Source organism: Bos grunniens, chromosome 4 (assembly GCF_055505025.1).
Source record: "Bos grunniens cultivar Pamir isolate PY7600 chromosome 4, Bosgru_T2T1.0, whole genome shotgun sequence".
In the NCBI taxonomy this organism is placed as follows: Eukaryota; Metazoa; Chordata; class Mammalia; order Artiodactyla; family Bovidae; genus Bos; species Bos grunniens.
This window is the reverse complement of record NC_141168.1, coordinates 47,002,217-47,018,047: the sequence shown is the minus strand read 5'-3', so window position 1 is coordinate 47,018,047 and position 15,831 is coordinate 47,002,217. Positions and strand designations below refer to the sequence as shown.

At 36.8% G+C, this 15,831-nt stretch overlaps 1 protein-coding gene and 1 pseudogene across 10 annotated transcripts in view; one reads left to right on the top strand and one right to left on the bottom strand.

The window, feature by feature from the left end:
* Nucleotides 1-884, bottom strand: part of LOC147374052 (zinc finger protein 124-like) — an 86,885-nt pseudogene extending 86,001 nt beyond the window's left edge.
* The window catches only part of ZNF804B (zinc finger protein 804B), a 517,429-nt gene that overhangs the window by 318,633 nt on the left and 182,965 nt on the right, over nucleotides 1-15,831 (top strand). The gene's annotated exons all lie outside the window — the stretch shown is intronic.

Sequence of the window (15,831 nt, the reverse complement as noted above, 5' to 3'; positions counted from 1 at the left end):
GCGATGCTTACTCCAGGTGTTCTGCTTTTTCATACAATCTTTAGAATCAGTTTATAAATAAACACAAAGTAACCACTAGAATTTTGATTGTAAACATGTTGAAAATATAGGTCAAATTGGAAATAACTGACATCTTAATAATATTAACAATTTTGTAAATTGCTATGAACATTGCAATGTTAAGTTGTTCAGTGCTTATTTTAAATGGAGAGTAAAAACACAGGAATTTAGGGGTCACTTTCAGATCTTTGATTGGGTCTTGTCAGTGAGTTGGGCATAAGGTTTTGATGTGATAATGATGAACTGGATATTGACTATTTAGAATTTGAATTTCTACATGAAAAATCAGAGACATACAACCAAGATGCAATCAAACAAAATGATCTGGAATACTGGGGCTGGTTGGGATATAAAGATTTGGAAATCTTCAGCATACCTATAATTGAACCCATGGGTATGCATGATATTGCCTAGGGAGAACAGATGATATGAAAAGAGATATAAAAACATGTTAGAATATATAAAAAGTTGAGGGTATATATAAGAAAGGAACCCAGAAAGGAACCACTGTGAAAATGCCAGAGGTGAAATGAAATAAAACAATAAACAGAAAAAATTGCTTTGGAAGCTACAAGAGAAAAGAATTTAAAGAAAGCAACATCCCAGTAGTGCCAAATGTAATAAAATAGCATGAAGAGTAAAAGTGAGAAAGTTATATAACTCACGAATATGAATTAATAGAGCCATGAATGTAGACGACTCATTAAAAAATGCTTATCCTGAGAGAGAGAGCACTGTAATTAAGGATGGAGGAGCCTAGGGAGAATTATAGTAATCATCGTTACTATTGTCACCATTAGCATCATTGTCGTCATCGTCGTCATCTAGCCGGTATAAATTGAAGTGCCTTTATATATTGAGGGCAAAGAACTAGTAGAAGCCTGGGGGGTGAGATAGAAGGATGTTTTCCCAAAGTGATGAATAGGAATGTGATTCCAATCACAAATGCAGAAATTAACCTGGACAAGGAATTTTCTCTCAAGCAATTAAGAAAGTGAATAGAGAAATGATCAAATGACAGAAAACTTGATGTTTGGGCCCTAGAAAAAAGGGAATATAAATTCCAAGTGTTTAATAATCATTTTCAAAAGTTAATACAGATTTTTTTCCTCTGGTCCTGAATAAATATTCAAGAAAATATTCAACTAACTTACCTCCAATGTCCTACTTTAAAACTTAGCATTGATTTGTTGGAAGCAGAAATTTTTGACTCCTTCTTCCTGAATTTGTGCAAAATATACAGATAAAATTGAGACACGAGTCAAGAAGGCAGCTCCTCACGCTCTCTCTCATTCCTGAGAGTAAGGACAAGGCAGCAATATCAGACATTGTTGCAAATTTGTATTTCCCAGCATACTTTATACAAACTTTGAACAGTACAGTTCTCAGATAGACGGATAGATAAGGCATAGATTCTGCTTATAAGTTTGTTCCTTGAATGAAATCTGGTGCCACTGATTTTTATATTTCTTATTGATGTTCTTTTTTCTTGGCCTTTCATAATCCAGTTATAGAGAATTTAATGCAGAGAATTGATTACATAGACATTGAAAGGCTTGGAAGTGCAGGACAGAGAAACATCTAGATTTTAACTCCAGAGTTAAATGATCATAGCTGGGGGAAGAGTAATAAGATATGAGGTTACCAGAGCTCATAATCCTGAAGTATTTCCTGGATCTAGTTCAGAGAGATGAAGGAAACCCAAGAAGGTGCTGGGAACTCTGAGAGGATTTGAGTACTGAGGCTTGGGCTAAGTATGGTGTTTTCCCCTATAGGCATCGGAACTGCATTTAGCTTTACCGTGTCTGCAGAGACTGGCAGCAAGAGAATCTTTTTCCTGTCTTGCAGTTTCTATAGCGGGAAAAAAAAAATGTGGCCAAGGAATCTGGAAAATGTAGTTTACAGGAAGGGCCTTGGCTTCCTTAAAATGCACAGCAGAACACGGAAAAGTAGGCAAGGGAACCAAGGGCAAAACAAAATTATGACTGGCAAAATGAACTTTCCATTAGAAGCATTTTTGACAAGATTGTAGGGTAGAAGAGGGTTTTCAGCAAAAATAGCCATCTTTTCTACTAACCACTCAACAATGTATCTGAATTCAGGACATTCCAAACATGGAGAAAAAGACTCAATATCTAATGCCAATCTTTACTGTTAATGGAGAAATAAGACATCTGCAACAAACTTATTATCTGAGGAGAATCACAGAGACTGATGGTTGAAGCTGATGCATCATTGTCTGGTGTCCTGGAGATTTTCCCACTCCAGGGAGCAACATGATATTAAAATAACACTAGGTGAGATTACACCCATAACTGTTCAGGGGCAGACAGGACAACATGGTAGAAATGAAGAGCAAGACGTCTTGACCCCAGACGCATCTTCAAGTAGATACATTTTTAAATCACTATGGAAGTTGAGGGTCTGAAAATGGATTCTTATAAAAATATCATAACTCTGTATTTCTTGGGAATTTTTGTGAATGTCTACATGTACTTCACTTTGAAGACTGCTGAAATAGGTAACTTTGAAAAATGTGGTAGGGAGTCAAAATTTATACTCAAAACATGTAAAAGAGAAAAGAAACATTCTTTTCTATAATGCTTTCACCTTGCTCTGAATTCTTCTGTTAATTACTATTAATGTGACTTGGGTAACATGGAACTTAAATGCTCTATTTAAAGGTCAGTTTAAAATTTGAAGTGATCACTTTGATTCAATTTAATGTTTAATTTATCCATCAAGAATGATTTTACTTTTGCAAAGGGTTTCCTATCATACTCCTCTTCCCAAGGGTGCTGTTTAGAGGTTGAGGTGGGTATGTGTATTCAATGGTTGTTTTCTGTTGCCTTCACTTAAAACAGCCATCTTCCCCTCTGAGGGGCTTCTGCAGATTGCTTGATGATCAGTCCAATCTTTTAGACAGGTTTCTAGCTGCTAAAGTTGGGAGTATTGTCTCTTTTTATCAGATTCCATATCTGAGGTCTCCTCCCGTCAACTTCTGGCCACTTTTGAAGTTTCACATTATCTCATTTTCTATGTTTCCATCTAGGTTCCTCTGGCAAATTGCTATATTATTGGCATAGGCCAAGAGCAAGTGGAAACACTATCCTCCTCAACCTTACACACTGCCTCAAGTATGTAATGGCCCCATCATGAGAGTGTACAGCTAAATATATCCCATTGATAAAAATAGAAGATGAATCCCCTACCCCATCCCTGTTTAAAACACACATCTGCACTCCAGCTTTAGATCCATAAATAAGAGGCAGTTTGGTCTCAATCCTAATCTCTATCTTTAATAATCTCATTTAATAATAAAGTACTACTAAGAACATAACTAGTTTGAGACTCAAAATAAGCATTGATCCTTTTGTTCCAGGGTTAATCTGCTCTATTCCTAAAATTTTTTAAATGGAAGAAAATTGCTTTGCATTGTTGTATTGGTTTCTGCCATACAATAATGAGAATCAGCTATAACTATATATATATATACATATATATCCCCTCCCTCTGAGCCTTTCTCTCCTCCCTCCCTCCCCATCCCACACCTCTAGGTCATCACAGAGTGCCAGCCTCGGCTCCCTGTGTAATATAGCAACTTCTCAGCAGCTATGTATTTTACACATGACTGTGTATATATGTCGATGCTATTTTCTTCATTTGTTCCACTCCTTCCCTTGCTGTGTCCACAAGTCTGTTCTCTACATCTCCATTCCTTTCCTGGATTCATCAATACCATTTTTAGATTCACCCATACCATTTTTCTAGAATCTATATATATGTATTAATATAAGCATATTTTTCTCTTTCTGACTTCATTCTGTATAACAGGCTCTAGGTTCATCCAGCTCACTAGAACTGACTCAAATCCATTCTCTGTTATGGCTGAGTAATATTCCATTGTGTATATGTACCACATCTTCATGTGTTCATCTGTAGATGTACATCTAGGTTGATTCCATGTCCAGCTATTGTAGATAGTACTGCAATCAACATTGGGGAAATTGTGATTTTTTTTAGAATTGTGGTTTTCTCAGGGTATATGCTACTACCTCATTATAGTTTTAATTTGCACTTCTCTAGCAATTAATGATGATGTTGAACATCTTTTTGTGTGTTTCTTGGCCATCTGTATGTCTTTGGAGAAATGTCTGGTTAGGTCTTCTCCCCATTTGTTTGTTTGTTTTGATTGAGCAATTTGTTTCTCTGATACTGAGCTGTATGACAGTTGTTTCATTTGCAATTATTTTCTCTCTTTCTGAAGCTGTCTTTTAATCTTGTTTATTGTTTCCTTTGCTGTGCAAAAGCTTTTAAGTTTAATTAGGTCCATTTGTTTTTATTTCCATTACTTTAGGAATGGACATTACTTTAGGAATGACTTCTTTAAGACAAATAAGATCTTGCTTTGATTTATGTCAAAGAGTGTACTGCCTATATTTTCCTCTAAGAGCTTTATAGTTTCTGGTCCAGGGGGCACTAGTGGTAAGGAACTGCCTGCCAATGCAGGAGATGTAAGAGATGTGGGTTCAATCCCTGGGTCGGGAAGATCCCCTGGAGGACGGTATGGAAACCCACTCCAGTATTCTTGCCTGAAGAATCTTGTGGACAAGAGTAGCCAAGTAGGCTACATTTCACAGGGTCACACAGAATCAGACACGACTGAGCGGACCTAGGATGCATGCGTGGCCTTACATTTGAGTCTTTAATCCAGTCTGAGTTTATTTTTGTGTATGATGTTAGGAAATGTTCTAGTTTCATTCTTTTACATGTAGCTGTCCAGTTTTCCCAGCACTATTTACTGATGAAGCTGTCTTTGTTTCATTGTACATTCTTGCCACTTTTGTCAAAGATAAGGTGCCCATAGGTGTGGGCATTTGTTGCTGTGCTTTCTATCATGTTCCATTGGTCTATATTTATATTTTTGTGCCAAACAATACACTTCTCAATAACCTAGAGGTCACTGAAGAAATCAAAGAGGAAATTAAAAAAAAACACCTAGAAATAATAACAATGAAAACATGACAACTCAAAATCTATGGGAGCAGTAAAAGCAATGCTAAGAGGGAAATTTATGGCAATACAAGACTGTCTCAATAAACAAGAGAAACATCAAATATGCAACCTAATCTTACACCTAAAACAACTAGAAAAAATAAAACAAAAAAGTCCCAACTTTAGAAGAAGGAAAGAAATCATAGAGAATAGAGCAGAAATCAATGAAAAAGAATGGAAAAGACAGTAGCAAAGGTCAATAAAACTAAAAGCTGTTTCTTTGAGAAGATAAACAAAATTGGCAAACCATTAGCTAGACTCGTCAAGAAAAAAAGGGAGCATACTCAAATCAATAAAATTAGAAATGAAAAAGAAGTTAAAACAGGCAATTCAGAAAAAAGATCTTAAAGATCCTTTAAGAGCTACACTGAACAACTATATTTTAATAAAATGGACAGCCTGGAAGAAAGGAATAAATTCTTAGAAAAGTATAACCTTCCAAAACTGAACCAGGAAGAAATAGAAAATATGAACAGACCAATCACAAGCATGGAAATTGAAACTGTAATAAAAAATCTTCCGACAACCAAAAGCCAAAGGCCAGATGGCTTCACAGGCAAATTCTACCAAAAGTTTAAAGAACTAATACATATCCTGCTCAAATTCTTCCAGAAAATGTACAGAAGGAAAACTCCCAAACTCATTCTACAAGTCCACTATCACCCTAATACCAAAACCAGACAAAGATCTGGTTTTGCACACACACACAAAAAGAAAATTACAGGCCAATATCGCTGATGAACAAAGATGCAAAAATCCTCAACAGAATTCTAGCTAACAGAAACAGACAACACATTAAAAGGACCATACCTCATGATCAAGTGGGCTTTATCCTAGAGATGCAATGACTTTGCAATATAAGCAAATCAATAAGATACACCATATTCTCAAACTGAAAGATAAAAACATTATGATCATCTCAATAGATGTAGAGAAAATATTTGATAAATTTCAACACCCATTTATGATAAAAAGTCTCCAGAAAGTAAGCATTGAAGTAAACTACCTCAACATAATAAAGCCATATAAGACAAATCCACAGCAAACGTTATTCTCAATGGTGAAAAACTGAAAGCATTTCCTCTAACATCAGGAACAAGACAAGGGTACCCACTCTCACCACTGTTATTCAACATAATTTTGGAAGTCCCAACAACAGCAATCAGAGGAGAAAAATAAATAAAAGGAATCCAGATTGGAAAAGAAGTAAAACTCTCACTGACTGCAGATAACATGATTCTCAACATAGAAAACCCTAGAGATGCCACCATAAAATTATTAGAACTAGCCAATGAATATAGTAAAGTCACAGGATATAAAATTAATACACAGAAGTCCCTTGAATTCCTATACACTGACAATGAAAAATCAGAAAGAGAGATTAAGGGAACAATCCCATTCACCATTGCAACAAAAAGAATAGAATACCTAGGAATAAACCTACCTATAGAAACAAAAATCTGTGTGCAGAAAGCTATATTCCTGAAAATTAATGCTTCACATTGAATGGATGAAACAGCCAACCAATCAGTGAACATGCTACCTCAAAAAAATGTTTCTGTCTTTATGTGTATTTTATGGCTGTGGGGTTTAGTTGCTAAATCATGTCTGACCCTTGCAACCTCATGGACTGTAGCCTGCTTCTCTGTCCATGAGATTTTCCAGGCAAGAATACTGGAGTGGGTTGCAATTTCCTTCTCAAGTATTTTATGGGTAGAACTAAAAAAATATTCATTTTTTACATAATCTGGCTTTCCAAATAGCTCATTCTGCTTTATATAAGGTCAAACATCCATAAAATATGTTGTTTGAGAAAATAAATTATATTGCAGGTATAATATTGTTTTAAACTCCAATTATAACTTTGTTAAGTACTTAACATATCCATATGTCCCTTGGATATAGTAACAAAATGAAGTTAAATGATCTGAAGGGACTATAAGTATGTTTTTGGCTAGAGGTTTTTACAATATGCTTATTTATTTATTACAGGCATACAGATATATTCATAAATCATAAGTCTATAGAACCCCTTATTAATGATATAGATACATTGTTTAAATTCTCAGGAAAAATAATTGAAACTGAATTGAAACCATATTTCTATTGAAACCAAAACCATTCCCATTTGACCTCTGCTCATGCTGTACAGAACTACAAGTGTGTGGCTAATGAAAGTTGATCAGTTGTGTCCAACTCTTTGCGACCCTGTGAACTACACAGTCCATGGAATTCTCCAGGCCAAAATACTGGAGTGGGTAGCCTTTCCCTTCTCCAGAGGATCTTCCCAACCCAGGGATCAAACCCAGGTCTCCTGCACTGCAGTCAGATTCTTTACCAGCTGAGCCACCACGGACAGAACTACAAGTGTATGGTTACGGTGTAGTTAAAAAAAGAAAAATCTCCATTTTTTTTAGTATGTCACCAATTTCCACTTTATTTAGGCTATTCAAGCTACCAACAGTGATGCATTCTCATTACAGCCACATTTTCTCTGTTTAAAGGTTTTTTCCAATATGCTCTTTGTCCTAAGAAACAATAGGTATAGAATTTCTGAAACATGTTTATTTTTCTAGGCTGCTAGTGTTCTGATTGTCTGAACTCTGATAGATTTGAGAATCTCAATAGAAGGTAGACTGCTACTGCTAAGTCACTTCAGTCCTGTCCGGCTCTGTGCAACCCCATAGATGGCAACCCATCAGGCTCCCCAGTCCCTGGGATTCTCCAGGCAAGAACACTGGAGTGGGTTGCCATTTCCTTCTTCAATGCATGAAAGTGAAAAGTGAAAGTGAAGTCGCTCAGTCGTGTCCGACTCCTGGCCACCCCACAGACTGCAGCCTACCAGGCTCCTCCGTCCATGGGATTTTCCAGGCAAGAGTACTGGAGTGGGGTGCCATTGCCTTCTCCAAGAAGGTAGACTACTTGAGTTCTATCTCCCTTGGCTTTTTCATAGTTCTCTGATTAGACATGTTTTTGATTATGTGTATTTTAGAAATTATGTGTATTTTAATAATGACAAAGTTCTAAGGATATTGTACCGTGGCCTTAAATGTGAAACAAAAATTCTTGCAAGGTTTTACCTATTGTGAACATGTCTAATTTCTTAACAGAAAGAAGATTGAGATTTGGCTAATTACAGTCATCATTATTAGTGAATATTAATTAGTTATTTTTTTAAAAAATCAATGAAAAAGATTTTTCTTTTAATTGAGGACAGAAAGAAAAGACCATCAGTCCTGAATAAGGTATTTGCATTGTCTGCTCATGCTCAATTGCTTGTCTTGTCTGACTCTTTGCAACCCTGTGGACTGTAGCGTCCAGGCTCCTCGGTCTATAAGAATTTCCCAGCAAGAATGCTGGAGTGGATTTCCACGCCCTCCTCCAGGGGATCTTACCAACCCAGGGGTAGAACCTCCACCTCCTGTGTCTCCGGTGTTGCGGGTGGATTCCTTACTGCTGAGCCACAGGGGAGGACTGGCTCAGTAGGTGTATAATTTATGACAGGCATGGTTGTTAAAAACTTTATGTTGCTATCTTAATTAAAAGACTTGGGAAACAAGGTAGCTTCATTATAACTGAGGATTCTGCATCTCCAAATCCATGTGAAAAGTCCTCAAAAGAGTGAGTCTCCATTTCTGTATTTGTCCCTTAAATCCCCAAATGGGAAATTTTGAGTCTTCATAATCTCTGTGATTAAAATAAAATTATAAAAACTTATGTCTTGTATAAAGAATATGAAATAAATTATTCCTAAATTTTATTTTAAAGATTCAAAGATTAAGCTTCAGTTCCAGAGGTAATAAAGTCTTCTTACCAATTATGCTAATTAATAGTGCATAGATTGCATTTTCATGAAAGTAACTTACAACCCTCACCTTCATTGTTTATTGATGCACCAGCATAGTTCCTTATATCTTCTTCTTCTAATGACAAAATTTGGAGGTAATAACTGGAAAAAAAATTTTTTTTTTCCATGAGTAGACTCTTCAGTGGGCTTCTCTGGTTGCTCAGCTGGTATAGAATCTGCCTGCAATGCAGGACACCTGGGTTCAATCCCTGGGTTGGAAAGATCCCTGGAGAAGGGAACAGCTACCTACTCCAGTATTCTGGCCTAGAGAATTCCATGGACTGTAGAGTCTATGGGGCCATGAAAAGACAGACATGACTGAGTCACTTTCACAGACTTTTCAATGGAATGGATTCCATTAGAGCACTGCTGTAGATTGAATAATGGTCCCCGAAATAGTGGATCCTGATGCCTAGCACCTGTAAATGCTACCTTATATGGCAAAGACTTTTCAGATGTGATTAAGAATACTGAGATAGACATATCCTCGATTGCCATAAGTGAGTGAAAGGTACTCAGTCATGTCTGACTCTTTGCAACCTCATGGACTATACAGTCCATGGAATTCCCCAGGCCAGAATACTATCATGGGTAGCCTTTCCATTCTCCAGGGGATCTTTCCAACCCAGGGATCGAACCCAGGTCTCCCACATTGCAGGTGGATTCTTTACCAGCTGAGCTACAAGGGAAGCCCATGATTACCATGGACCCTAAATGCAATCATGTATGTCTTTATTAAAAGGAGGCAGAGGGAGATGAACTATACAGAAAGGAGAAAGAAATGTGAAGATGGAGCTGAGAGAGGCTCGAAGATGCTGGCCTTTAAGATTGGAGTAATGTGCCATAAACCAACAACTTCTGTTAGTCATCAGAAGCTGGAATAAGCAAGAGGCAGATTCTCCTCTACAGCCTTCAGGGGAGTGTGCCCCAGCTGACTACCTGATTTTGGCCTAGTGTTATTGATTTCAGGCTTTCAGGCTTCCCTGATGGCTAAAACAGTAAAGAATCCACCTGCAATGTGGGAGACCTGGATTCAATCCCCGTGTTGGGAAGATCCCCTGGAGAAGAGCATGGCAACTCACTCCAGTATTCTTGCCTGGAGATTCTCCATGGACAGAGAAGCCTGGCAGTCTACAGTCCATGGGGTCGCAAAGAGTTGAACATGACTGAGGAACTAAGCACAGCACAGCTCGCTGAAGTAAGACAGCATAAGTTTCTTTTGCTTTAAGACAATTTGGTAGCTATATGTTATAGCAGCCATAGAAATTAAATTGGGCACCATGCATTATCTGCAGATAATCATATTTTATGACAACAGCTAGGTTATACTAGGTCAATATGACTTTCATATGTTTCTTTTAAATTGAATATTACTCAGATAAAAGAATTCTCAAAACATCATTTTTTTAAAAAAAAAACACTACATTTTATGTTATTATAGCTTATTCACTGTAATCAATTAACTCCCTGGTTACCTTTTAAAATAACTTAAATTGTACTTTGTGAAGACTTTCTCCAATCATGAATCAAAAGAGCCATTACCCAGTATAATATCTGGCTGGATAAGTTCAAGTAATTTGCTCAGTGGAGTGAAGTCTGAAAAGGTTCAGATTGTGATACTTGTCAGCCATAACGTTGATGCTGTCTAGACTGAACTGTAGGTATATTAAACATGATATTTTTGGCATTGAGAAAATTTATCATTCATATTCTCTTATTCATAAACCATATGACTGTTGAAAACAAGCTTTAAAAGCTTGTAATCATGATGCTTTCTTTTAGAGTTTGTACATAAATATAAAATCTTACATTGAAGTTTTAAAATATTCCAGTAAAGTTTTTAGAGTTTGAGTTCTGTGACATTTTCTCAAGGCTGATCATGAATACGTTTTATGCATTTCAAGCTACCTTTTTAAAAAGTGATGAAAAGCGTACCATTTGTCAGCAGACTTTTAATTGTGTTGTACACTTGATGTACAATAGGTAAAATTCTTTTGTGCCTAGAAGGTTTTTGTGTTTGAACAAAGAAAATTCAATCAAGGAGCAATTAATCTTAACCTAGATCAGAAGGAAAATGAATACACCTTATTTCACAAGTGAACTAAAAAAAAATTATTTTGAAAGTTGACATACACATTTGAATGCTACCACATGCTGTGCTCTTAATCTTATAATTATTTTATGAAATATTTATTTTTGTTCTCATTTTACAGCTAAAATAGCTAAGGCTTAGAACAATTAAATATCTTCTCTTTGGAGTACTGAGTCAGGCCTGGGAGCCAGGTCCAACTGGCTCTTTCCTGCCTTCATTTAGCATTATCTTAATATTGCAATCATTTAATTAATTATTGTAACAACCCCATGGTTCCTAGACCATTTAACTTTATTTGCATATAGAAAATGGGATTTTAATTGTCCATACACTTTATAAAATCCATCTTCTCTCAGAAATTACGGAAAAATGTCATTCAGCAGATAATGAAATAGGGCTTAGTTTGATTAAATAAAAACAAAATGTTACCTCTTGAGTTTTATAGTGCAGTGTAATGAATTTTTCAGAGGAAGGGCGGGAGGACACTGTAACATAAAGTGCCCCCGGACCTCATACTTTTAATGTCATGAAATTAAATTCTATCCCCAAATGCACTAACAACCTAGTTATTAGTTTTGGATTATTTCAGTTAACTAAAAGGTAAGCAGGCTCAAATTTGTTTCAGCAGGAAGTTATAAAAATCCAAGTCCTCATTAAAAATTGCAAGATTTGTCCTTATCATACTTCTGTCCAACATTCCCTTTTTATAACTCTAGAGTTCTCTCTAGGAAGGCATGCATATAATTTAGATGATATCAATGATAATGGTGGCTTCCCCTGTGGCTCAGTTGGTAAAGAATCCACCTGCAACGCAGGAGACCCGGGTTCAATTCCTGAATAGTTAAGAGCCAATGGAAAAGGGAAAGGCTACCCATTCCAGTATTCTGGCCTGAAGAATTCCACGGACTGTATAGTCCGTGGGGTTGCAAAGAGTTGGACAAGACTGAGTGACTTTCACTTTCACTTTATAAAACTATAACTTTCATGTAGAGTGTCACCCTGTTTATTTAACTATATGCAGAGTACATCATGAGAATCGCTGGGCTGGATGAAGCACAAGCTAGAAACAAGATTGCCAGGAGAAATATCAGTAACTTCAGAACACAGATAACACCACCCTTATGGCAGAAAGTGAGGAAGAACGAAAGAGCCACTTGATGAAAGTGAAAGAGGAGAGTGAAAAACTGGGCTTAAAGCTCAACATTCAGAAAACTAAGATCATGGCATCTGGTCCCATCACTTCATGGCAAATAGATGGGGAAAAAATGGAAACAGTGGCAGACTTTATTTTGGGGGGCTCCAAAATCACTGCAGATGGTGACTGCAGCCATGAAATTAAGAGAGACACTTACTCCTTTGAAGGAAAGTTATGACCAACCTAGACAGCATATTACAAAGCAGACATTACTTTGCCAACAAAGGTCCGTCGAGTCAAGGCTACGGTGTTTCCAGTAGTCATGTATGGGTGTGAGAGTTGGACTATAATTGATGCTTTTTAACTGTGGTGTTGGAGAAGGCTCTTGAGACTCTGTTGGACTACAAGGAGATCCAACCAGTCCATTCTAAAGGAGATCAGTCCTGAGTGTTCATTGGAAGGACTGTTGCTGAAGCTGAAACTCCAATACTTTGGCCACCTGATGCAAAGAACTGATTTATTGGGAAAGACCATGATGCTGGGAAAGATTGATGGTGGGAGGAGAAGGGGATGACAGAGGATGAGATGGTTGGATGGTACCTACTCAGTGGACATGAGTTTGAGTAGACTCCGGGAGTCGATGATGGACAGGGAAGCGTGGCATGCTGCAGTCCATGTTGTCCAAAGAGTAGGACACGAATGAGGAACTAAATAAACATTTCTCCAAAGAAGAGATACAGATGGCTAACAAACACATGAAAAGATGCTCAACATCACTCATTATCAGAGAAATGCAAATCAAAACCACTATGAGGTACCATTTCACACCAGTCAGAATGGCTGCGATCCAAAAGTCTACAAGCAATAAATGCTGGAGAGGGTGTGGAGAAAAGGGAACCCTCTTACACTGTTGGTGGGAATGCAAACTAGTACAGCCACTGTGGAGAACAGTGTGGAGATTCCTTAAAAAACTGGAAATAGAACTGCCTTATGATCCAGCAATCCCACTGCTGGGCATACACACTGAGGAAACCAGAAGGGAAAGAGACACGTGTACCCCAATGTTCATCGCAGCACTGTTTATAATAGCCAGGACATGGAAGCAACCTAGATGCCCATCAGCAGATGAATGGATAAGAAAGCAGTGGTACATATACACAATGGAGTATTACTCAGCCATTAAAAACAATACATTTGAATCAGTTCTAACGAGGTGGATGAAACTGGAGCCTATTATACAGAGTGAAGTAAGTCAGAAAGAAAAACACCAATACAGTATACTAATGCATATATATGGAATTTAGAAAGATGGTGACAATAACCCTGTGTACAAGACAGCAAAAGAGACACTGATGTATAGAACAGTCTTATGGACTCTGTGGGAGAGGGAGAGGGTGGGAAGATTTGGAAGAATGGCATTGAAACATGTATAATATCATGTATGAAACGAGTTGCCAGTCCAGGTTCGATGCACGATACTGGATGCTTGGGGCTGGTGCACTGGGATGACCCAGAGGGAGGGTATGGGGAGTGAGGAGGGAGGAGGGTTCAGGATGGGGAACACATGTATACCTGTGGCATATTCATTTTGATATTTGGCAAAACTAATGCAATTTGTAAAGTTAAAAAATAAAATTAAAAAAAAAATTGAACTGAACTGAACTGATGATAATGGTGATGATGATGATGATAGATGATGGCATATCTGACAAGAAAGAAAGTTCCACCATGAAGAATTCTGTGATACATTCCCAGTCATGACCAGGTCAACATTAGATTTTTTTCAACATATGAACCCTTTTTAAATTTTATAAGCCAATTGCATCTATTAATGCATCATCTTTAGACTCAGTTCAATGAAAGAGTAAAGGAATATGACATTTGAGTACTTACTGATAAGTAAGGACTTACTGATATTCCAGACACTAGACTGAACTCTTGTCATACGTTACCTCACATGGCCACTGTGGTCTTTAAATCACTAACAGTGATTTCCTATCCTGGCTGCATGTCAGCAATATCTAGAGACATTGAAAATTATTGAAGCCTGGCCTAAAAAGCATTCTAGAAAAATCACATCAGACACTGTCAAAAGGTCTGAGACAAGTATCAGTTTTTGTTTTTGTCTTTTTATTTTTCTAAGTCTTCCATCTGAATTAAAATATGAAACCTGGGTTATGGAAAGATCATAAGCTTTTAGGTAAAAATGTTATACCATTTACCTCTATTTGGTCAGCTTATAAAATTCGAGAGGCCTTTCTTCATTGAACAATCTTTCTGGCCAAAAACAACCTGTATTATGTATGAGATATTGAAATATTAATTCAATTTGCTGTCCCTCATTCTTCCTCATAATCAAAATAAATCAATAATAAAATAATTTTCCCAAAGGATTCTCACCTCTAGCTCTGATACAGTTCAGTTTATCTTCTTTATATTTAATTTACTCATTCCTTCTATAAGTCAAAAACATGTATCTTTTCTGGGGAATTCTAGGGAAGAGAATTAGGAAAGGGAGCATAAAACACTACACCTGGCTGTGTCCAGTTACTTCAGTATAGCAAACTAATCACTCAGGCAGAACCAACCTTGTTTGATAATTCTAACATGGGAGACTACTAAGGCATAAAAATCAAATAAAAGTACATAATTTTAAAAAATATGAGCTTTTATTGATTTTCTCTCTTCATTTTTGTTTGTTTACCCAACATGTTCTATATCTCTAGCAAAGTTTATTTTTCCAAGTGGGTTGGGTTCCTTTAACCTGTGTAGCATCTTTTTTCATCTCGTTGGTTGAAAAAGAGATGGAATAAGGTATAGAGTTATTAGTAAAATTCAACTAATAACCCTCATGAGTCACAGAAGAGTTAACACAAACAGAAAATTGTTTCTTAAAATAACACTATTTCAGGTACAGCTTTTCTGATCCTTCAAAAAACAAAGATTAGATGTACGGAAAGAGTAACATGGAAACTTACATTACCATATGTAAAATAGATAGCCAATGGGAATTTGCTGTACGGCTCAGGAAACTCAAACAGGGACTCTGTATCAATCTAGAGGGGTGGGATGGGGCAGGAGATGGGAGGGAGGTTCAAAAGGGAGGGGATATATGCATACCTATGGCTGATTCATGTTGAGGTTTGACAGAAAACAACAAAATTCTGTAAAGCAATTATCTTTCAATAAAAAAATAAAAAAGAAAAACACACCACTTTTCCCTAAAAAAACAAAGCCCCAAACTATTATTAATCATCAACAGCTAAAGTTTGATGCCTTGGCTTTTAATATAGGTATTTTTTATTTGTTTGTTTGTTTTTTACTTCCTTTTTTTTTTGATGTGGCAGAAGACAAAATTTTTTGTCAACTCTTCAAATATTTTGCAAGCGGAAAACAACAATAATTGTAGTGATTGTTTAAAAGTAGGACTGTGTTAATGCCTAATGTGTTGAGTTGAAATACTTAGGGAAACGAAATACTTAGGAAACTTTTTCTAATAAAAGTAGAGCTGTCATTGATATGGCGTGTACTTTACAAGACTTTCATTTCCTCATCTTGTAAGGGTAGCTGCTGAGAACCGGGGAGATTAACAAACTTGCCTAAGAGGTGGCAGAGCCAAAATGTGATTTCGCAGCCCTTGCT